The sequence below is a fragment of the Scatophagus argus genome, chromosome 16 (assembly GCF_020382885.2).
Source record: "Scatophagus argus isolate fScaArg1 chromosome 16, fScaArg1.pri, whole genome shotgun sequence".
Classification (NCBI taxonomy): Eukaryota; Metazoa; Chordata; class Actinopteri; family Scatophagidae; genus Scatophagus; species Scatophagus argus.
Genome location: NC_058508.1, coordinates 19504274 through 19527108, shown reverse-complemented (window position 1 = coordinate 19527108; position 22835 = coordinate 19504274). Strand labels below are relative to the sequence as shown.

The 22835-nt window shown below is 44.7% G+C and overlaps 1 long non-coding RNA gene across 5 annotated transcripts in view; it reads left to right on the top strand.

Moving 5' to 3' along the window:
• The first annotated feature begins 295 nt into the window (after positions 1–295).
• Positions 296–22835, top strand: part of LOC124073631 — a 99305-nt gene continuing 76765 nt past the window's right edge. For 2 of the 5 annotated variants that reach the window (XR_006845701.1, XR_006845700.1), the window contains exons 1-3: positions 323–519; positions 2682–2800; positions 4574–4690. This is a non-coding gene — a long non-coding RNA (uncharacterized LOC124073631). Of the gene's footprint in view, positions 520–2681; positions 2801–4573; positions 4691–6587; positions 6699–18223; positions 19401–22835 lie in introns of those variants that run through there. The other 3 variants (XR_006845698.1, XR_006845697.1, XR_006845699.1) reach the window with 3 other exon arrangements.

Genomic DNA, 22835 nt, shown 5'->3' with positions numbered 1-22835 from the left:
AGGTCACTGTGAAACTGTCCTTTAATGTTGACAGTCTGATATGTGCCTTTGTGGACAGTTTATTATTTATAAATACTGAAGTTGTTTTTTGCAATGCAATTGTTTTGTAATGTAATGTAATGTTTTTAATGTTTCCATCCTCAAAAGCTACCACTGAATTACAGCACTGTGATCACTGAAATATTTGGATATTTATGTGCACTGGAGGCTGATACTGATGTGTTTCCTGTTTTAGTGCTGCGTCATCACCTGTTGTCTTGTTTTTGCTTTACACTTCCTGCGTTTGTATGTTTTCACAGCTTTGTGATTGCCTCCTCTCTGATGAGTTTCACCTGTGCCTCGTTACCTCCTCCTGTGTAAACAACCTGTGCCCTCCTTGTGTTTGTTGCCAGTTCCTTTCTGACTTCCTGGTTTCTGGGACTCCTGTCTGTGTCTTGGGCTTCACCTTTGCGTTACCTTCGGCCTGCGCTGACTTCCTTCCCCTGTGCTGATCTCCTGCTGTTCCACTAAAGATACTGAGTGAGTTCTGCTTCTGCATCATGCTTTTGGGTCCTGTTCTCACCCAACACAACAACATTGGCTGATAGTAATTTTTTAAACACATGAACACAATCTTTTTTTGTTGTTGTTTTTGGACGAACTGTGATCAAGATGCATACTGAGTGGGACTCTTTGCAGCTGAGAAATGAAGTTAAATTAGCCTGCCAGATTTATCTGTCCAAGTGTCCAAGTGCAAATAAATTTTGAGGCATTTGTGGCTGCATTTAGGTCAGTCAAAGTGCTTCTCATTTGCCAATTCACACAACGATTGTGACAAGCTGCCTGGCGAGGCGCTGACCCAACCGTTTGAGTGATTGTGGTTCGCTGTCTTTGCACAGGAATACGAATCGAATTGTCAACCCTTCAGTGAATGGATGGCTCGCTCTACCTGCTGAGCCACAGCCACCTGGTCCATCCAGTCAATTCATCCAATAAATTGTGTGTTCAGCCATGGAGAGATTAAACAGCCTGGCCATTGTTTGCCTTTCTGCAGTTCTTTGTTCTCTCAGCAGAAGTCTGAGCAAAAGTTCCTTCTTCTGTGAGTGCTTTGACAGATTCCTCCACTGCGAATGCAAAATCTTTTTAACCGTTCAACCTGCGAGGTGCGATCACAATCTTTACCAAATCCTTAAATTTCATTTTTATTTTTCAGTTTTCTTTTCTGTGATCATCATATCAGATATACTTATTCTGGTTTATCCAGTGCTCAGATTTAGTTCTTTAATACTGCACTAATTATGAAGTCAAACATCCCTTTGGATTTCATGCCACTCCGAAAAGTCCTTTGTGTTTCATATGCAGTATTTTGTACCGGGCAGGGGTGGACGATATGAGTCTGGTGTCTGCTGGCCCTCAAGCCTAAATGATATTGGTCCACACTGGGGGTCCTTAGTGATAGAGGTGGTAATAAAATAAAGATGAGACTGGGCCCATGATATTTACAGAAGGACAATGCGATTACGAGAGGACTGTTAGTTCTTCTATGAAGCTCTTGGGCAGTGATGAAAAGCAAGGGGAAGATATTAAACCTGAACCGTTTTGTAAAAAAGCCTTCCTATTGCCGTCCACAGCTGCCTCGGAGAGAACCTCGGTGTCATGTAAATATAGAGAGAAAGGAAGAAGGATGATTGCTTTAGAGGGAGGGGGGACAGCAAAGGGATGAAGGGGGTGGGGGTGAAAGAGAGCGCAAAAGGCTGGGAAATGTGTCAGTGAAATATATAGAGAAGGTAAATGGAATCTTCTAAGAAATGAAGGGGGGCGTATTGAAACCTGGGAGGGAGAACATCAGGGCTGAGGTAAGGAAGAAAAGTGAGTGGGTGTGAGAATGACAGTCAGAGGCTGAGGCTTCGCTCAGTATGCGGAGCAGAGACGAGGTCTGGACGTGGTCAGCGAAGCTGCTGCTTCAGACCCACAGCTCCTATAAAACGATCCCGACTCGGTGCTGTCGGCATCAAGAGACCCGCTTCGACCAGGCTCGCTCTTCTCAAAAATACAGGCAGCCCTAATTAAAATCCATAAACATGAGCGTGGTCTTCAATGTGTTTTTGAAAAGAAAACATAAAAGATGATATTTTTAATATTTCAGAATGTAATATGTTACCCTTTATGCTCTGATAACATTCAGAGCTGCAGTGTTTTTCAGAGCTGTGGCCCAAAAGGGGATATTACAGTAAACTGAACAGAGAGAGATGATGAAATGTATTAAGAATGAGAGACGACAGTGGCATTATGTTTAATTCTGCTGCCTGTTTTAATGCTAAATGGATGAACCCATGTGGTTACAGCTTCCCTTTTATAGAAATTATTATGCAGATTTAGTCAGAAGTGCTTTTAATTAACATGTACACCTCATAAAACTACGTGTGGATTCCAGTAATGGAGGCAGATCGGCACACTTGTGCTCGGATCCTGAATCCTTCTGGTGTTGTTGTGGTTCCATCAACAAGTCCATCACTCAGATATGAATCACATCCTACCAACAACACATCCAGCTTTTGTTCTGGTTCGATCCTCAAGGGTTCGGCCACACCAGAGTTTATCACCATAACAAAAATCAGTTCATTTCAAGACTAAGTGCACATTCAATGGACTGGAGTGAAGTAAATTCAATATGTCAAGTAGCCAATCTTTTTTCTTGCCAGTGCTGACCCCAGTGGCTTCCTCCTCCTATTGACTTTGGCTTGACCACAGCCACAATCAACAGTTGCCACCGCGCGGCCTGCAAGTACATCAAACCTCTTGAGCCACCTGCTTCCTGAGGGTGAGTGAATTAAACTTCACTTAGCCACTTCCTGCTATGACTGAGTCATGAAACACAGGTCTAAATTAGTCATATTATTTATATATATATATATATGTAATCATTATTTATGGCGGCAGGGCAGTCGTGGAGCAGACACGTGATTAACGTTATGTTTTGCTGGCTATGATAAGTCAACATGTCTTCAGTGAGAAAAGGTGAGGTGGGAGCCTCCACGAAAAACTTATTTGAGTTACAGCAGCTTTTCACACAGAAAACATTTTGACATGTCACAGCAGGAGGAGCAAAAGGGTGCAAATAGCAAAATCAATCATGGCTGAGTTCCAGTTAGCTCTTTCAGTTTCCTGGTATTGTGCATGCAGGCTCACCATGACCCTGATAGTAGACAGACAACGGAAAAGATCTTTTGTGTTATCATTAAAACACCTGTGTTTCTCCTGCTATGACGAGGCAAAACGTCTGCTGCTATAAAGGCCGATTGTCATTCAGTCGGGGTCGGTGATTGTGACTGTTCTAACTACTCTGAAGTAGTTACTCTCAAATGTATTCAAGAAATAACCTTTTCAGCTGAACTACACTTTCTGTGAAACATTGTTATCTTAAAGCCGTGTATTTGAGAGCAAAACATGAAAAGTGAATCACGTGGGGTCTTTGACGGTGAGCTTTCCTCACTCCATGTCCTACCAATTCACAGAAGGTCTAATAGGAAGCATCTGGGGTCAGTAAAGTACCTTGTAATAGTTTGGGGGTCTGTGCACGCGGCCACTTCCAGGGGCTTGAAGGTCACAGTGCTCCACCAGTGTTAAAAGCCATGCGGTCGTTTCTGCCCTGCTAATAGAATTAGCAGGCCATCTGTTTTCATGCAGTGTGCCAGCCCGGAACCCCTGCTAATTATGTTATAATATCCCGTTCAACGGCAGTCATCTTTTTAATATTCCCCCAGCAAACACTCCGGGGGCAGGCTCCAATAAAAGCAGGTGGCTGGAGACGGAGATGCAGAAACACAAACCCACATGCTCTGTTCTAATGAAATAACACTAGCTGAAAGTGTATATCTTACCCGAACTGGGAAATATGTTCAGAGGCTGAGCCATGTTGCCAGGCGACTGCTGCCTGGAATGGCGTGCGTGTCTGTGGTGACAGACAGATGGAGGGAGGAAGGACATGGTGAAGCCAAGAGGCTGGAGTTACAGTCTCTCTAAGTGTGTGTGTGTGTGTGTGTGTGTGTTTGTTTGGAAGGCATCGTTGTTGTTGTTGTCGCCGTGACGATGGTAGCAGTGTTTGCAGTGTCACACTTTAGCACATCAGGGGAGGTGAGCGGCGCCATTTAATAATCTGGCCGAGTCCCCTCATCAGTAAAAGGCTATTACCTCTCTCTGCACAGCAAACATTGTTTACAGCATGTCTGCTGTTACAGTTTAATTATCGGGATATTCTGGGCTGCCAGCATGGCCTTTCTTGTTTGCGCTGTTGGTGGTTTGTAAGCTGACTTTTCCGTTTTTTTTGTTGTTGTTGTTGTTGTTGTTTTCTGTCTTTACAAGGCCTGGCTTTGTTTTGCTGCTGTTGTTTCGTCTGCGTGCCCTTGTGTTTGCAGATTGACCTTGCTCCAGACAAAGTGAGACAGAGACTCGCTCGAGTGCTCACAGTGTGCCTCATTAAATTAGGGTACTGTCAGAGGGGAGTTGAAATAATGCTGCTACGCCCATTGTCTGTCCCTCTTTGTCATGTGAATGAAGCCCGTTGTGTTCTCACGTTACCTCTCCTCTCTCACAGGTGGAAGTACTGACGCTGTTCACGCGGGGACGTCGCACATTCGCTGCTCGGCGTGACTCGGCCTGTGAATATCTCAGCAGTCTGCCCTCACCAGCTTACCTGACGGTCGTCTTACAGGTGAACGTTCATGTCATTATATTATTTCATAATGCGGCCATCTGGGTCTGAGAGAGGCTGCTGAGGCGGCACTCACGTGTTCAATTAAATTAGGATTCACACAAGCTTCGGTACTGCGCACACAAGCAGGTTTATAGCCAGAAATGTGCACACATACATACAGAGGCAAAGATTTAATAATTATAGTATAATATTACAGCTATAAAAACTAAATGGCTGCTTTGAACTGTGTCAAAGGCGTGCTTTTCAGCTGTGGCTGTGGACAGACTAAATGTCTGCGGTGATGGAGATGCACTCCAGCTTCTCTAAGGTTTTCATTACCTCGTTTTTTTGCATATTCGTTCTTGAGGTAGTTTTCCCGGCCATTTGCCCGGACAGGGCGTCGTGCTGACAAGCTGCCTGGAAACGGGTGACTTGACAGAATTTTCTACAACGTGCCATTAGATTGGTAAGTTGTCTCTGGGTAACATGAACCTGGAGCCGCACCATTAAAATCCGGCTTCTGTTGCTCCGATGGACTGGTGTTGAATGACTTTGGGTCTTTAGCAAACAGCTTCATACAGAACTGTTGCTCGTCCAGGTGCTTCAAAAGAACTACTAAAATTTTCTTGTGTCACTTTAACTTTTTAATCTTTAATTTAGTGAGAATATGTGAGGAAACTTGACCTGCATGTCCACACATCCATGCTTGAGTTCACATCAACCTTGAACAGGAAGTATAGACCAAAACGAATTAGTTCACCTGGTCACATAAACATTAATAATGAAACTTCCAGTGATGGTAATTTAGTACTTATTTAAAAAAAAATAATAATGTGTGAGAATCCTAGTTACTGCCAAAAGTACCAGAGTTGCACAAACACCGTCATTACGATATAGGTTCAATTTAAAAGAAGATGAAAAGCTGTGGCATCCCTCTGATCTCGGTTTTTCTCACATGCGCCCTCCTCATTAACTCTAAATCTTGAGGAATTGCTCAGAGAGGCATTTTATCTCTTTAAACACCCCCCATATTAAATGTGAACAAACTGCCCGCTGATTAACATGTCAGGAAGCCGGCCACGGCACGGCCCCGCTGTAGCTGCTCCACTGTGACGCTACAAGAACAACGCGATAAGGAAAGAAGAAAAGGGGAGAATTAATATCCCTTTGAAACTGACAGCGGATACGCCACATTACTATGCTGCTGCCGTATCTTTGTGTCTGACCAGTTGGCTTGATTGGGATTTCTCCCCCGAGGTAAAAGACCCTCTGACAGGATTCAAGGCTTTAGACTACCGTCAGACGCCTGTCTGTAATTTGTGATTACAGCACAAGCAGGAGGGGTGGCAGGGATTAATTCAATCCAACACCCAAATCTGATTCCCCACATTTGCATATTAATGAGAAAAAATGTTGAGTGTTTTTGGCAGCTGGCAAAACAGAAGATGGTTAAAACTTCGAAATTTGGATATTTACTGCTCTCGTGTCTGGCGAGTTGAGGTCAGCGTCTGGTTTTGCATGCATCTGCATATATTTACATGTAAATGATGTGATGCACTTGTAGATATTCCAGTGGCTTCGCGCCTCTTGCCCTGCCACTCTTTCCTGTTACATTATTACAGTTTACACACTGATCACTCATTTGTAACATTCCTGTGCAGAGCTTGTTTTCAGCATCTGGAGAAATGGTTCATAAAAAGCTGAGAGTCGGCTGACCTCGGCCGAGGTAACCGAGGAAGTCGTCTCATCAAGGCTTCCTGCTCATTTGGTTATAGCAGTTAACCTTGAATTACTGACTGTAAATGATTGATGAAGCTGGTGTTAAAGTTGTAAGTTACAACCCGCTACACGATGCTGTGGTTTATAATAATAATATTATTTTCTGAGTTGCTGGCTTTATTATTTGTCGTTTTAGTAAAACTGGTGTCTGCGTCTGCACCTTTTGGCAGTTGGACTGCATGCAGGACAACATGAAGACATGATAAAGCAACAATGTCTTAATGGAAAGACGCTGTGTTGAAGTACTATTGGTATTATTGGTCAAATGTTTTACCATATACATCTGTCTACCACAGTACTATATTTATATATTTTTATTATATTTTATTCCTTCTGCACTACTCAGTGACACAGTTTCTTATATTATTATTTATTTGCAGGATTTTTCTCTATTAACTATATTTGTATGAGCACTGTTGGACAGAACTAAGAATTTAAAGGCCAATGACTCAATAATTCGAACTATTGCACACATGACAGTAAATAACTTGACACACACATAAGAAAGACAAAACACCAAATGTTTCCGAAATATTTCCGTATAACGCTCAGCGTGACCGATGCATGATGTTGCAGGTGGTTCAGATGGTTCTTGAATCCAAGTGCAGTGTTTGACTTTGTGTTCAGTTTCCTTCTAATTTCTCACCCGCAGACCACATGCTGTGTTGTCGCTGTGCTGAAACCTAAAATAAAGAGTGTGCTGCTCCTGCACTCCGGTTGTGGTTGTGGTTATCAGCTGTGCTTGCGGCTACCTGGCTGATCGCTCGACGTTCCTTGCGTCTGGATTGGGTGATTTCTTGAGTGACTGGCTGACTCACGTGAAAAGACCTCGACTCTGCATGCACAGCGCTAACGTTTCTTTGCAGCAGCCTTGACTAAAGCGGGCTTCTCGGTTGGATGCTGTTGTGGTTTATGAGCCACGCGGCCAGCCCATTAAACCCGGCGCTCTTTTGTAAAGGTTGTCTGCCTCTTAAACGGTGTCATCTTTATTGATGTGTTTGTCTCCGAGGCCCCCTCTTCTCATGTACAGAAATATGCGACATGGCCCTGGTTTAAATTCAGTTCTCCAACGTGAGCTGTTTATTATGGCGGACAGGCCAGCTATAGAGCTATAGCTTTAGAGCACAAATGTGTGTGTGTGTGTGTGTGTGTGTGTGGAGGGTGGGGGTCACTGTCCCAGCATGAAATGATACAGCAAATTAATGTCTTCCTTTCATAGATGGCTACACACACACACACACACACACATAGGAATACACACTGCAGTGGCTCCACATGCCACATCCCACTTAGCCCTGACAATACAGCAGCTGTAAAAGTGGCCGCCTCTGTGATCGAACGTACAAATCACAGCAGGAGAGATGAGATGGTGCCGTCCCGCCGCTCAGCGAGCCGGGGAAGGCCATGGCAGAGGACAGGCTGTCAGTCTCCTGCCACGGGGGGTGAGGGAAGACAAGTCGTTCCTCTTCTGTGGCTTCCCTCCATGCATCACTGTCATTTTTCAGAGGCTCGCTGGCTGTATAAGGCCATTCAAGCTAGTCTTTATCTGCGAGAATGGCCGTCTAGGTGTGCTTCAGAGTACTTATGATGCTAACCTGCTGTTGGGATTCCACTCCTGTTTGGTTTTGTTTCCACATTATCCTTTATGTGCCTTTCTCGCTGAGTCACCTTTGACATCAATTTCACGTGGTTCATCACGGGTAGCTTTTCAGAGCTGTGGTGCCAATATAAATGTAATACACTGAGTAATAACTCGGGCTAAGTATTGATCCTCTGGGATTTCTAGACTGTGTTAAGTACTCCATCTCATCGGTTTCAGTCCTTACATGACAGACGGCGTGTGTGTGTGTGTGTGTGTGTGCGCGCGCTGTGCGTCCCTGGTTATTTTGTGGTGGTGCTGCCTGCTGCTCTGTGCTCACGGCCACATACACACATCAAAGGGTCTGTGTTTGCTGTGGAGGCGTGGATGAGTAGAGTCAAGGGATGGAGAAGCACACCTGATTAGCACTGTTAGCTTTTGCCATACTGCTGGAGTCTGCCCCCTCTCTTCCTCATACTCCCCATCCCCTCACCCACCCACCCTCAGCCGTTCCCCAGAGCTGCTAATGACTGCTAATTGTGGCACGGCAGGGGAGACATGCTAAAAATCGGATATCACCAGCCATGTCTGGCATCGCCACTGCCCACCGACTGGGAGGCCGGTGGCCCCTCATCTGTCAGCTCCATCTATCAGGAAGTTGACTCAACTTTGGGAAAGCAGCCCGAAAAACAATGATTATATCAGTACAATGATCTGAACGGGCAACTCGCACTGTTTACAAAACTCTTTCACAATTATTTTTGTTTTATTTATATATTTGGTTTTTATTTATTACATTTGTTATCACTAAACTGGTAATCACAGCATCCAGTTCTCTTTGACCCTGAATTAACTTTATGTGTTCTCAGGGCTGCAAGCACTTGTTTGATTATTTAGCATCTATGAAGCAGGATTTGACAATTGATGTCATCAAGCTACTGTTTGTCTATATGACCTTCAAATTAAAGGCACAGTGCACCAATACTACGCCGAAATTCTGTTTATTTGTCTAGACTATGGAGAGAGTTTTTAAACCTGAAAACATGTCCTACTGATGTCATCAGGGGTGTTTTGGCTTTGGCTTGAAACTTATAATTTGTGCTTGGAAAAAAGAGGGCAAAAACACTGTTGGGTTGTGGGAATTGTAGGAATCAGTTTGTCCGGTTATGTGTAATTTATACAAACGACAAAATCTCATTTTTGTATTGTAACTGACAAAAAGAAATAATGAATGCCAGTATGCAAGGTATAGACATTGTTATTGTTGTTGTTATTTTCAGAAGAAAAAGCTCAAAATGTTTGGACTCCATTCTGTTCTCTTACACTGAGAGGCCTGAAACACCAAGCAGCTGGAGCCCATCCATAGGCCTCTGTGGAACTCTGAGAAGAAGCATCTTCTGAAGCAATTTTCTGTGACAAACAAGTCACATTAACTTAGTTTGGAGCCACTTAAAGCAGAAATTCATCAGCATTTTAACTTCCTGATGTGACTGGCTGGCAGTGTTTCACTGAGTAAATGAGCTTTGATTTGTTTGTTTAGCATTACTGTGAAGAAGTATGTTTATTCATCTATTCTTAGAGTTCTGTCCTCAGCTGTCTTTGTCCTAACGTGATAAATGATGTGATGGGCAACTCTGCGGGCTTCGTTCAAACCGCATCATCAATATCCGTTCATTTTGCGGAGAAACCGGTGCCTGCGGTGATACACTCGGTGAGTGAAAGTCCTGTCATTCTCCACTCCGTCAGGGCTGGAGGTGTAGCGCACGCCCCCAACAGCTTCCAGCACCTCGACAAATTTTGATGATGTCTGCAGCCCTGATGTGATAAATTGTATACAATAATTGTGTGCTTGCATTTTGAATTACTGGTGGAGATGAAAGTAATTTAGATCGCCTCTGCAGTTATGAAGTTATTAGGCATCATGCAGTCATGCTGTGTTTGTTTTTAAGATCTTCACTGGATGATATCACTTTGGGTTTTTTTTCTTTTGACACTAAATTGTTGATTTGGAGCACAAGTTTCTTTAATATGTCTTCATGCTGAGTGTGGTCTATCATATTGTTCATCGGTTTGTGGACAGAAATCCTAGAAATGGTGAGCCACCAGTAAGAACCAAACAAAATGGGCCCCGTTTGGTGAGGAAATGGTGACCTCAGTCTCTGCTAAAGTGTTTCTAAAATTTCAGCTCAGCCAGCGTTTGATGGGCGGCTTGCCCTCTGTGTAAATCCACTGTTAAGCTCTGTGCATCCTTTAGTCCCAGCGCCGCCTCACCTGCTCGGTATCTTAGGCTCACCTTCACCAGTCCTTTCAGTCCGTTTCTTTGTGTTTGGCTTGGAGGGAGCCACAGCTGAGCAGGACAAAAGGAGGACATGGCTGAGACAGTCGAGCAGGGATATACATCCTCTATATCCTTGGGCATCCTCGTTGCATTTTCTCAAAGTGTCAATTATAATGCCAGTGGATGAGAGATCAGAAGCCCATATGCAGTGCTGTGATAAATTTCTATTGCCAACTCTGTGGCGCATTTCATTTGGAATGGGATTTGGCAGAGGGGAGAAAGTAATGTTCAGATGGAGTGCCTGACCTGTTTCTTTGTCCTGCCTTATCGCTCCATCTCTCATTTCAGCGAGGAAATTTCCCTCTTGTTTCAAACCCAATTTTTCCAAAACTCCCTGCGTCAGCAGCAGCCCCTGCATCCACGCAGTCGAAAGCACAGTGTCCAATTAAAGTCTCATATCCATGCAGAAAAAATTATTTCTTCCTCTTTCCCTCCCTCATTCCTTCACCCACCCAATCCATCATTAATATTATTTCCCCCCGGTTCTCAATTACCTTTCTCTTTCTCAATTACCCTGCCTTGTTAGAAAAACCGACATGTCTGAGCACAGTATTAAATACTAATTAAATCCAAAATGCGGAACACAAAGTTAGATCTCACATCAGCACCTTTTTTTTCCATTTTTTCACCATTTTTTTCCCCAAGTGTCTGCTCCCTGCCCCGTCGCCTCCTCTCCCTCTCCCTGCAGCAGATGGCTTTGGTCAGAGGTGGACAGGTAACAGACGACCCTGTAACTCCCCCCAGAGCACCAGAGCCCTGCCCTGCCCCATCGCGCCTACCCCCCCTCCACCGCTCCTTATCCCGCCAACCAACCTCCTCCACCCCTCTCGCCCAGCCCTTTGGACACCTCCAGCCCTTTCTGCTCCTCCGTCAGCCCCAGCACACCACCCTCCAACCCCCTCCTCTCCTGTGCACTGTATATGATGGGCAAGCTCCCTCACTCCTCCCCCCAGTGGTGCAGGCCTTCTGGACAGAGCAGATGGTAAGAGAGGGCCAGGAGGAGACGTCCTCTAACCTGGGAGCCCAGCCAGACCTGGCCCACTGCGAATGCCTGATGCCTGCCTAATAGACCTGGACTGGGCTCGCAAGAAATTGTGTGTGTATGTGTGTGTGCGTATATGGCCATGTGTGTTTTTCATGAAGCCAACATTACCGTGTTTTCGCTGCTGCAATTAACTGCATGTTATTTAAACCTCTCTTTTTGGCTGTAGGATTTCACTAAACCCTGGACTAAGACTTGCCGAGTCCAAAACAGTTAGGGGTGCTTGTACCTCGGGGTTGGTATTGGAAAGTACCTTAGTACAGTAATTGGTTACTTTGCAGATTAATACCAAATGTAATTAGCAATTAAATTCTAATGCATTATTTTAAGTCCAGAAATGGTGTAAGCAGGCGTCTCTGCATGATGAGCACTTTACCTTTTGGTACTACATATAGTATATATTGATGCTAATACTTCTGTACTTTTACTAAATGTTGAAAGCATCACTTCCTTTCTCTGCTGTGGCATTGCTGCCTTCACTAAAAGATAGTAAAGGATCCAAGTACTTCTTCCATCAACCTGCTGTGATGCCGATCTCTAGCATATTCACTGTCACTTTAATTTCCAAACTACCAGCTTCAGCAGGCCGACCGCACAGGACACACCTGCCACCAATCTAAATCAGCCGTAACACCTTAACACCAGCTGATGTGATCGGGAGACCGTGAAAACTTGTTAGCAAGCGAGCGACGAAGCTGAGAGAGATCACTGAAGGTGCGGCATGAGTGGATGTGACATCCAACTTCTGCCACTCAAGACGGCAGAAACACGAATTCAAAGTTGACCTGAAAAAGAGAAGATAAGTACAAGCCATAGATTATACCAGAACAACTTTCACTTTTCACGTCTTTCTATAAAAAATGTTGTGACAGTTTTATGAAGAAAATAAATAACATCAGGGAAACTAAACATGTTTCTAACTTGTGCCGCGGTGCTGATGAAGAGGTGCTTAACCTCATGAAGCTGTTTGGTGAAGAACAGCTGTATGTTTCAGTTATGGTTTCCACACGGATGTGCTGTTGTTCTCAGCTCACGTGTTGAAATATGAAAACTTCTCGAAACAATGCTGTTCGGCCTTTCCTTTGCTGATTTGTGTTGTTGTGTGTCTGCATTGCAGTCGTATGTAATTAGAAAACATCTAAACTGTTTCTATGGTAACATGCACATGGACTGAGGTTGAAGATGCACGATGTTCCTCTGATTGCTGAGATCTTACGCCGGTAGTGTTTTGATGTTTAATAGGTGCACCGAGTCTGTCACTGATCAGAAAGAAACGGTTTAGACACAAACTTTGAACTCAAAATTGCATATTTAGTTTTTTGGTGTTTTTTTTTTTCTCCCCCTTTGTAAAGCACAAACCCAATCTACCCAGTGTAGGAGAGTTTGATCCCTGCAAGAGCCCCACGTGATGGATGTGTCGGACTGAGAAATATATCGAGTTGAAAATACACGTGTCCCAGAGGAGAGGCATTTTCTACTGTAGCTGGCAGAGAATGAATGTCTCTTCCAAATCTACCTCAGAGAGTTTTCCAATCCTGATAAGCCCTACATCTGTCTGTCTGCTCCGTAATACCCAAAGCTGTGGTTTCAGGGCACCTTCATTCACAGATACTCTGTCTCCATATGAAGCAGCCCTCTCTGCTCACTATTTTCGAAGTGTATTTATGGCTATTCCATAAAATTCATTTAAAATTCATTAATACCACAGGGACAGATTCAATGAGCTCAGCCTAGTTTCCCTCATTTGCCCAGCGAGTCCAAACGGATTGTTGTTCTCCCCAGATGCTGCTCCTCTCCAATCTCTTCCTGTTATTAAATATTCAAATCTCCACTGCAATCACTCTGTTTAGTAAACACTCAGGGGACTTCACAGAGACTATTAAAGCAGAGATGATTGCGATGGTTTGTTCTTGTTTAGTTTTGTTTCTTGATATCGCCCACATGCTAATTGCTAAAGGATTGATAGCTAATTGTTTGGCCATCGTGGAAACGCTCCCGTCACCTGACTGAGCTCTCATCTGCAAGCTCTCTTCCTCTTGTTCTTTTTCTTCCCTCTCTCACGTGTTTGCATGTGGAGTAATATTACATACGCCCACCTAATATGCACACACACTCTGAAAATGATTTCACACTCCCACACCCTTCCTGCTTTGATGTTTCATTCTTAGGTACTCGCCCTCCATCAAATGAGGTGGAGGAACATTGAATTTAGCTTCTATTTCCCAGTTTTACGTCTTTTATCATTTCCGTCTGTTCCTCTTCTCCATTGTAGCAGATCGTTTCTCATCTGATCTCCGGTGTCATGCTGTTTTCTAATAAGCGCCATAATAATTTTTGGGTGTTATTAATGGCGTCGCACACAGCCATCCGAGGAGCTCCAGCTGTGCAGAGGCAAGGACGGGCATCTTGTGGCCCCCCGTGCCAGCCCACGCTTGACAGCTCGCCACTACCGCCACTGCCTGGGGAGCGTGCATGCGTGCCCTGGAGGTGATGCTAATGGGAGATTTTAACTCCATTTCCCTCCTTCGTCCCTTCCTCGCTTCTTCTCCCACTGGTGCTGCAGATATGAGCCTAGAGCAAACACAGGGCACTCTCATTAAGGGACTAGTGCTGGTATTAAATTCGCTGTTATTAGAGAGGCCTGCTTTCATTTCACTGGCACAGCAAACCACAGACACCCACAGGAGACTCAGGGTGAGGACTAGATTACACTCGTACACTCAGATGGCTTGTGGTGTGTGCATGTGTGTTTGTGTGTTTTGGGCCTGAGCTACAAAGGGTGTTGAGAAAAATGGGAGCTGCAGTCGCTGCATCCTTTTTTTTGTTGGAAGTTCCAATTGCATGAAGAGACCCTGGTTTAAAAATAATTGACTGTAATGTGGCTGTGCAGAGGGCACAGCTTTAATGGCAGGGTTCCCTGCTGCGCTTTGGCCTTGCCTCACTGGATCCCTGGCAGAGACGGGCGTCATTTTTCACATTAGTGCTCACCCCTGCAGGACATGTCAAAGATGGACAAAATCAATATACACACAACAACAAAGACTTGGTCTCCACAAAATCAATGCCACTTATTTGATCAAAAGACTTTTTCCACCAGCCAGAGCAGAAAGTGCCTCTCCGGCAGGTTTGTATGCAGGCTCCTGTCCTGCGCCCTCTACGACAAACTCGCCGCCGTTCCCCTGCCTGCTGATACCGCTCTTGTCAGCGGCCCCTCAGGGCGAGACAGGCTGAGTGACGGGAGCGAGCCAAAATGACTGTGACAGGGGAACTCGCGTCAAATTCCCTGACAGTTACCTCAACAACCCCCTCTGATACTGCCATGTCACACGCATAAGGAGATTACTGAATGGATTTGGTGAAAGTGAAATGTGAGTGAACGCTTCATGGTACCCTCCCCCGTCTCTCCCCCGTCCCTCTCCTGAGCCAAAGGAGCCTGCCTATGTGATATGCTGCTACATGGCATAGGCACTTGGCTGGCTCCACTTGAGAAGAAGACAGAACAGGTGGCAAGAGGCGAAAGCAACGCAGAGTGAGTGAGCGCTGCGAACACACAGCAGGTGTGCTGGTCGCCCACAATGGTGAGAAGCTGAAAAAACAACCCTTACACACCTTCAAAGACACAAACAAACATAATTATATTGGAGATATACCGCAGGAGGACCCCATTTGACTCTGAGTGTTTGTTGTGGTGTTTGCCATTGTAGCAGACAGTCAGTTTTTCATGGTGGCAGGCCTCTCTGTTGGTGCTGTAAAGCACAGCGGTGTGTTCAGCTGTGACTGGGACTCATTAGAGGAGGAGAGTGTCCGTCATGGTGCCTGGCTGTCTGTGTGCTGGTCATCCAGTGGGGGACTGGGGGAATGTGAGTGGTGGAGGAGGGCCCAGCTTCAAGCTTCATACAGCCCACTCCATCCTGTCCTTTCTCTGCTCTCTCACTCATTTGCCCTGCCACTTTCTCCTCCATCATCTTCTCCCTTCTCTCTTCCATCTCTCAACGGGGGTTCATCTCTCGTGATTCGCAGAAGCCCATTATCGGATCCCCACCAACCTCCATTCCCAGCCAGCCTCTCGACGACAACACACAAGCACTCGATCAAAGCCCTGAGAGGGCCAGCAGCTTGATTGATGCTTATCAAAGAATCCATTGTTGTTGACCTGTGTTGTCAATCCCAGTCATCATGTGTGCTGCTGTTATTGCAAATCTCTCATTGTGTTGTCTTGTGCTGTGTTGTTAGCCAAGTATTGTTCCTGCTCCATCCCAAACAATCTTCAGTAATAAAAGATGGTGTCAGGTGTGCCAGACAACCATGACAAGTCTAGCTGACATTCCTTCATTTATACCTCAGTAATGTAGTTTCAAATCCTCTATGATGGACCTTGGAGCCAGCAGACCTGCAGAAGCAACAAACGGGCATAAAAACATTGGAATCAAAAATAGACTGAACACCCTTTTGCAGTTGTTCTTTTCGAACTTTAACACAGGGCAGCCCGTAAATATGATTCTGAGTTCTGTATTTCACATGAAAGTTGAAGCTGTTCAGCGTAGCAAAATGTGAACTGTAATGGGCTCAATTAGAGCACAAAACACAGTCATAGAGGAGACACGAAGTGGCAGCTGCTCAACGCAATTTGAGCTTGACGTTCAGCAGCAAAATGTTCATGCTGATGTCACTGGAAATAAAATAAGGGAGGAAGTAAAGTAAGCGAAGGAATAAGTAAAACGGCCCTTATATTATGGCACATATGGTAAAAAATACATGTATATGAGCAAACGATGATCCTTCATCGATCGAGATCTAAAAGAGGGAGGTTCCTGAGTGGTCGACGGTCCAGCAGACAGAAGCCAGAGTGAAAAGAGAGAGGGAAGAGGAGGGAGGAGGGAAACAAACCAGAAACAACAGAAGTTAGAGAAATGAAGTTTGTTAAAATTAGGAGACTGAAATCATGATGTGGGAAGATTAATGTGAAATTTGCGTGATTTAATCGAGAAAGAATCGTATCAACTGAAAAAATTTAAAAGGCTGAGGTTGTGCTGCTGAAACTTGGATGATGTCCTTGAAAATCCTCCAGAGTTACTGATTAACCCACAGTTTACATACTAGCTCAGTTAAACAAAGGCTACCAAGCCAAGTGAATATACAAATACCTCACACAATAATACTCCTCAGTGACACAGATCTGTGAACAGATATATATGTCTACAAACACTACGTCTGTAATTCTAATGAAGTAGAACAAATTAAGCTCTCTATTCTGCACATGTCCTCAAAAGTGCAGGTGTGAGGTGTTTTGTGTATTTAGAATGTGAGCTGGGACATTCAGTGATCCGCTGATGTCATTTTGGAGGGTTATGATGTGTTTCTGCCGTTTAACGTGAACTCAATCCAGTTCTGTTATTTAAAGCACCCAGAATGCACCTGTTTTGTGACCTTTGTGAGTCTCTGCTCAGCCATCAATTCTGCCTTTTGCAGAGTAATGAATGATCAGTTGTGACGGACTCGGATTAATCCAAACTGGCAAGAGACTATTTTTTCTTTCACTTTTCATTATGAAGTAAATGTTTATAGCACAATGTAATGACTATAGAATAATGACACCATCTGCATTCAAATTGCTTACCTATAAAACTCGCCTTCACTGTGCAATTTTGTCTGCCACCAGGTGCCAAATTTCCTGTGAAAGTAAAGGCTGACTGGCAATGCAGGCATCATTTCTGTCCGCTTCCACATTCCTGTCCCGTGTTGCTGGTTGTTAAAAGACAACAATCCAGTTAAGTCTTTGTGACAGAGCCAACAAATACCACCGAAGTCTGTTTCCACTTCGTCTGTCCATCCATCCATCCATCCATCCATTTTCTTTTGCTTTATCCGGGGCCGGGTCATGGGGGCAGCAGCTTGAGCAGGGATGCCCAGACTTCCCTCTCCCCAGACACTTCCTCCAGCTCTTCCGGATAGACCCCAAGGCGTTCCCAGGTCAGCCGAGTGACATAGTCCCTCCACCGTGAGGCATCCGGTGAGGCATGACCCACAGTTCATGACCATACGTGAGTTTAGGAACGTAGACTGACTGGCAAATTGACCGATACATCAACCACATTACTGCTGTTGCTGCACCAATCTGTCTGTCAATCTCAGGGCGAAATCCCCGGGCGAAAACCACATTGTTTCCCCTGGATCTGAGGTTCAACTGTCGGTCGACTTCTCCTCTCCAGTACCATGGAATAGACTTTCCCAGGGAAGCTGAGGAATGTGATCCTTCTGTAGTCAGAGCACACCCTCCAGTCCCCCTTCTTTAAAAGAGGGACCACCACCCTGGTCTGCCAGTCCAGGGGCACTGTTGCAGAGGCGTGTCAGGCAAGACAGCCCCGCAACATCCAGAGACTTAAGGTACTCAGGATGGATCTTATCCACTCCCGGTGCTCTGCCACTGAGGAGCACTTCGACTACATGTTTATTATTGAGGATGTAGCTTGCTGTGTTTCTAATATTTTGGCATACAAGAGGGTCAGAATATTAGAAAAGGTTTTTAATATAATGCACCACAGTACAACCTCACCACCTACTAAGACCTCAACAATAAAGTAAAATTATTACCTTTCTGACGGAGGCACAGTTATAAGCTTTCTAAAAAGTGGAATTCATGATAGAGCTGTCAGGTTTGACGTATACCGTACAGGTGTGCCTCATGAACAGACCAGTGACCAGAGACCATGAAGTGACCAAAAAACAAAAAACAACAACAACAAAACAAGACACGACACAAACCATCTTTCCCGTTGAGCCACTCATTGATTTACAATCCACTTGTCATTTTAGGAGTTCTCCTTCCAGAAATCTGTCCTCCCTTCATCCATCCATCCATCCATCCATGGGAATATGAGAGTCTGCCTCAGAGCTGCTGGTCTCTGTGCAGCTCTCAGACCAGCGGGACCAGTGCTGTGTCAGTGTCAGATCTCCACTCATGTGTGGAGCAGCTCAGACACGAGTTCAGTCTATCCCAGCACCCCGAATCTCTCCCTGTCCTGGTTTCCTTTTCGGCCTCTCCTCTCCCCTTCTGTCTCCCACATAGGAGTCTTTTTCATCTGCCGTCTTTTCCTCCAAAGGGAGCTCACCTCCTCCTCCTCACCGATGAAGAGGGCTGATGTTTCATTTCCAAATCACTGTGGCTCACAGTTGTTACCACTCTCCTCTTTTTTGCTCTCTTTCTCCAATGCACTGAGAGACAAACACAACCGAGGGAAGCTGGTGCACAATGGGCATGTTGACATATAAGAGGAGGTGGCGTCGGAGAGGCTGAGGTCTCTGTGGTGCTCAAATGAGAAAGGACATCGCTCATTTCCAACCTCAAATTGCCTTGCACTCATCTCTGACCCTCGCGTAACAGCCTCACTCAGGCAATTCATCGCCCATTCTCACACGTAAAAAAACAAGTGTGTTTACACAGCAACATGTGTGATCACACACACACACACATGGATGAAAATGTGATGTCTAAGCGCTCGCAATCACAGAGTGAATAAAACAGATATAAATGAGTCTGATGCCACATAGCCTTGATCCGTTCATGTGTGTGTTACTGACTCAGATCTGTTAGCACACATTACAAAGACCAGGCAGCCATTTGTATCCCGTACCCTCTGGGCAAGACCCTGTCTCCATGGCTACAAGATCATGTTGACCAGTTAAAAAGCTAAAAAATAATGGCTACCCGGGAGGCAGAGTGATTGATTGCAGTTTTCCACGAGGGAGAATCAGCCGGACTGTGGATGTTTGTGGGTGCTGCAGAGTCATCTGGCTGACATTTCACCTCATGGGCAGGGATGAGCAGGTCCTCCACCAGCTTCAGCGATTTCCTTCCCCCGTCTCTACCTTCTGTCAGATCGCCCTGTGGAAACGTCCCTGCTCATATAACTTCATTACTTTTTAATGCAGCTGTAATTACTCCAGTCTGTTGTAATTGGACAGAGATATGAGAACAATAAAGGATGTCGGGACACAGAACAGGTTTTTAATTGTGGGTTAATGATATTTATTTTGCGTCATGGTCTTTTTCTTCCTGGTGGTGTGGGCTGATGTTGAATCTCCGGGGACAGCGAGAGGATGCTTATTTCTCTCCTGGTGAGGTGAGCAGATTTCTCCCCTCTGCTTTTGTCATAGAGAGGCAGCACATTAACCTCAGATCAGATTAAGGGCTGTAACAGAGCCAGGTCGTGCGGTGGCCAAGCGTCCGAGCTCCTCTGGGCTCAGATTAGGCCTGACCCCTGACCGATGTGTCAGTAACAGATAATGAGCTTAGCTTTATCAGCCCCATTTGTCTCCCCGAGGGTCCGCACGGCAGCCTCGCCCTGCTACGTCGGGCGGTGTGTAAACTCTGGGGGCAGTACTGGGGTTAATGCTCAGATAAGAATCGTGTTACTTTATCAGCTCCTCAGCTGAGAGCTGATCTAGAAGAAAAAAAAAAAGGCTATTACTACACCCCTGGGGCAGATACTGTGTGAAGATGCACTTAGGAACGATAGGAACACTATTCATAAAGTGATAATTTTGTCTCTTACAATTACAGCCATTCATTTGTTCCATGTGGCATGTCAAACAGGCCTGAGTGCATTTCAGTGAAATGTAGAGAAATGATGTACCACCACATCTCTACATTTTCATGAACCACAAATTGAATCCTCATTTGCATGTTGGTTATTTTTTTTTAGGTTTTGTGATATCTGACTGTGAGTGCTGCATTTTCCCACAGCTGTGTAGTGGCATTTTCAAAACGATATTGATCGGCCCGGGAGGGTTGCTGTAATTGCAGATCAAAACAAGGTGACGTATTCGTGAGTGACTGGCCCACGGGGAGATGGCCTCATTCTCAGGGAACATGTTTGTTTTGTCTTGTACTTGTTTTAGATGTCCGTGGTGATCACTAAGCAAGTAAAGTGAGCTAATGAAAGAGGGTTGTGCACAGTAATTAATTATGAATGTCATTTCGTCCAATTACAGCCATAATTACAGAGGGGTTTTGGAACAAAGACTAACTGATGTTAAACCGAAGGTTGAAACTTATCCACAGTCATTCCGTAATACTGATCTCTCCTGCGACATCAACATGAAAAGTCACATCAATAACTTCTTAGAACTGATGAAGGATTGATGAGCAAATGACACACCTGTGACAACGGGCAGCAGGACTGACAAAAGGGAAAAAGACGAGGAGAGAAGAGACGCGAGGGGAGTTTCACATCCTAATCAATTACCCTGTTTGGTCCACCTGTGGTTTGCATATGTTGTTGATGAGGATGAGATTATCAGGCAAAGAAAGAGGAGATGAGAAGTTGCTAGATTAATATCCTGCCACGGCAGCCCAGGGAGAGATTAATTTCCTCTTTACCACCATTAAAAAGAGACGCATGCGTCAGGGTCGGCGGTTGCTTTAGTGGAGAGCAGGAGAGTGATCTGTTCTGCTGCAAGCCTCAGGGTTGATGGGCAAGACAATAGATAACACTGGTGAGGTAGTAAACTTATAGCAAGTCCACAGAAGCACCTTTTGCCCTGCATGTGTGTATTGGCGTGTGCGTGCGTGTGTGTGTGTGCGAGAGCATCAGTGTGATTGATTGGATCTCTGAGTGCTTGTGCCACTGGGAAGCAAAAGAAAGAACCTACAAGTGTGCAGGCATGTGAGAAGATTGAAATGTGTGCACGTGTGTGTGTGTGTGTGTGTGTGTGGAGTGACACGCTTCTCCAGATTTAATTCGATTGAATGAGAGTGCTGTCACTGTAACCAATGAGAAAGATGATCTTACTTCAATCTCTGCCATATTAGGCTGATGAAAATGATGGCGTTTTTAGATCTTTATGCTCCGTGTCTTGGAGTATTTGGTGGAATCAGAGCTGTGAGGTCGGAGTTTACTGGGATGCTGATTTGAAATGCAGGAAATGGAGAACTGATTGAACAATTTAAAACAAATGTCTTTATGCAGTTTATTTTGTGTTATGAGTAAATCTGCAAATCCATCCATCAGTAATTAGAGGCAGTGATATGATAGCTTGGATTTCACTACAATGTGAAATTTAAGATAAAAATGTTTTTAAAAAATAGGGCCACAAATGAGGAGCTTATAAGGTTTATAACACATAATAATAATTGTAAGTAGAAATAAGAATTTATTAATCTCACTCGACAACTCGACTCCTTCTTGTGGCTCCCATAAGTGGATGCTTGTGTATGAATAGATTATTAATGACATAAATCATATCTTCATTGAAGTTACTGTTGACAAATACTGCACATTAATAAAAAAAAGTCCTTAAAGCTTGGCACAGCAATATGATAAAGTGTTATAAACGATTTATGAAACGTTAATACACTGCTTATGAATGCTACATAACGGGCTCAAAGGAAAGTGTTGCCAAAAAGGAGTGAAATAACAGCTAAAGTCTCAAACTAGTAGTTTGACAGTGCGCATAAATGTGAAATATATTCATAGAAATAACTGGTGTTTCCTTGGGTTGTCAGTGTATGAAAAGAAAGTAACAGCAGGTTCCCGTTTTGTGTTACATTTGGATTACATGCGGTGCCTTTTAAAATTGTTATTTTTTCATAGCCGGGCTTGCTCCACTGGTTATCAGATTGTGGTTGTCTGGAGTGTCAGCTCACCATTCAAGTGCTCGGTCCATTAGTTAGCCGCCATTATAAATCTTCCCCCTTATTAGAAACGCAGAAAGCTCAACAGCTGGCAATGCAGCCACTCACAAACACTCTATCAAACCGTTGGCCTTATTGATCGGCCCCTCTCGTCTCGTTCACCTGGGCTCAGATGGATGGACCTCCGTCAGTCAGTCCTGTGAGTCAGATGCCTCCATACACTCACTTCCTGCAGCGATGCCTCCGCTCAAATGTCAAAGTAAATGAGCTGGCCAGGCTGTGCTACCGTATGTGCTCATCAGGCCACTTTCTCCTCCTTGTTTGTTACTGTAATCTTTTATCTCCAGCCACACACTGTACACACACACACACACACGCCTCTGCCCTCCACCTCCAAATCCCTCTCCCTCCACCCCCCATAACTCTCCAGGAGCTTGGGGTCATTTGCCCCCTCATAGGTTTAATTAAAGACCTGTTAATTATTTAGTCTGCTCTGCGGGGGTTGAGACCATCCTCGGCCTTCAGTTTGATCAGTGTGTGACTTGTTGAGTACAGAGGAAGGCCTGCAGCTAAACATCAGTTTTTCCACTGAGCCTGTTCTCTCCACAGACTGAACAATGCTCGGTTTCTGAAAATCATCAATTTTTGGATTTTTTAATTTTTTTTTTTACTCATAGGTCACTGGGGGGAGTCATCTGTTTCCACTTTAGGGAAAGCATAGTTCTTGTTTTACAGCTTTATGTGATTGGCCAAATTTATATTGACTAGAACATTTCACCTTCTAAAGATTTC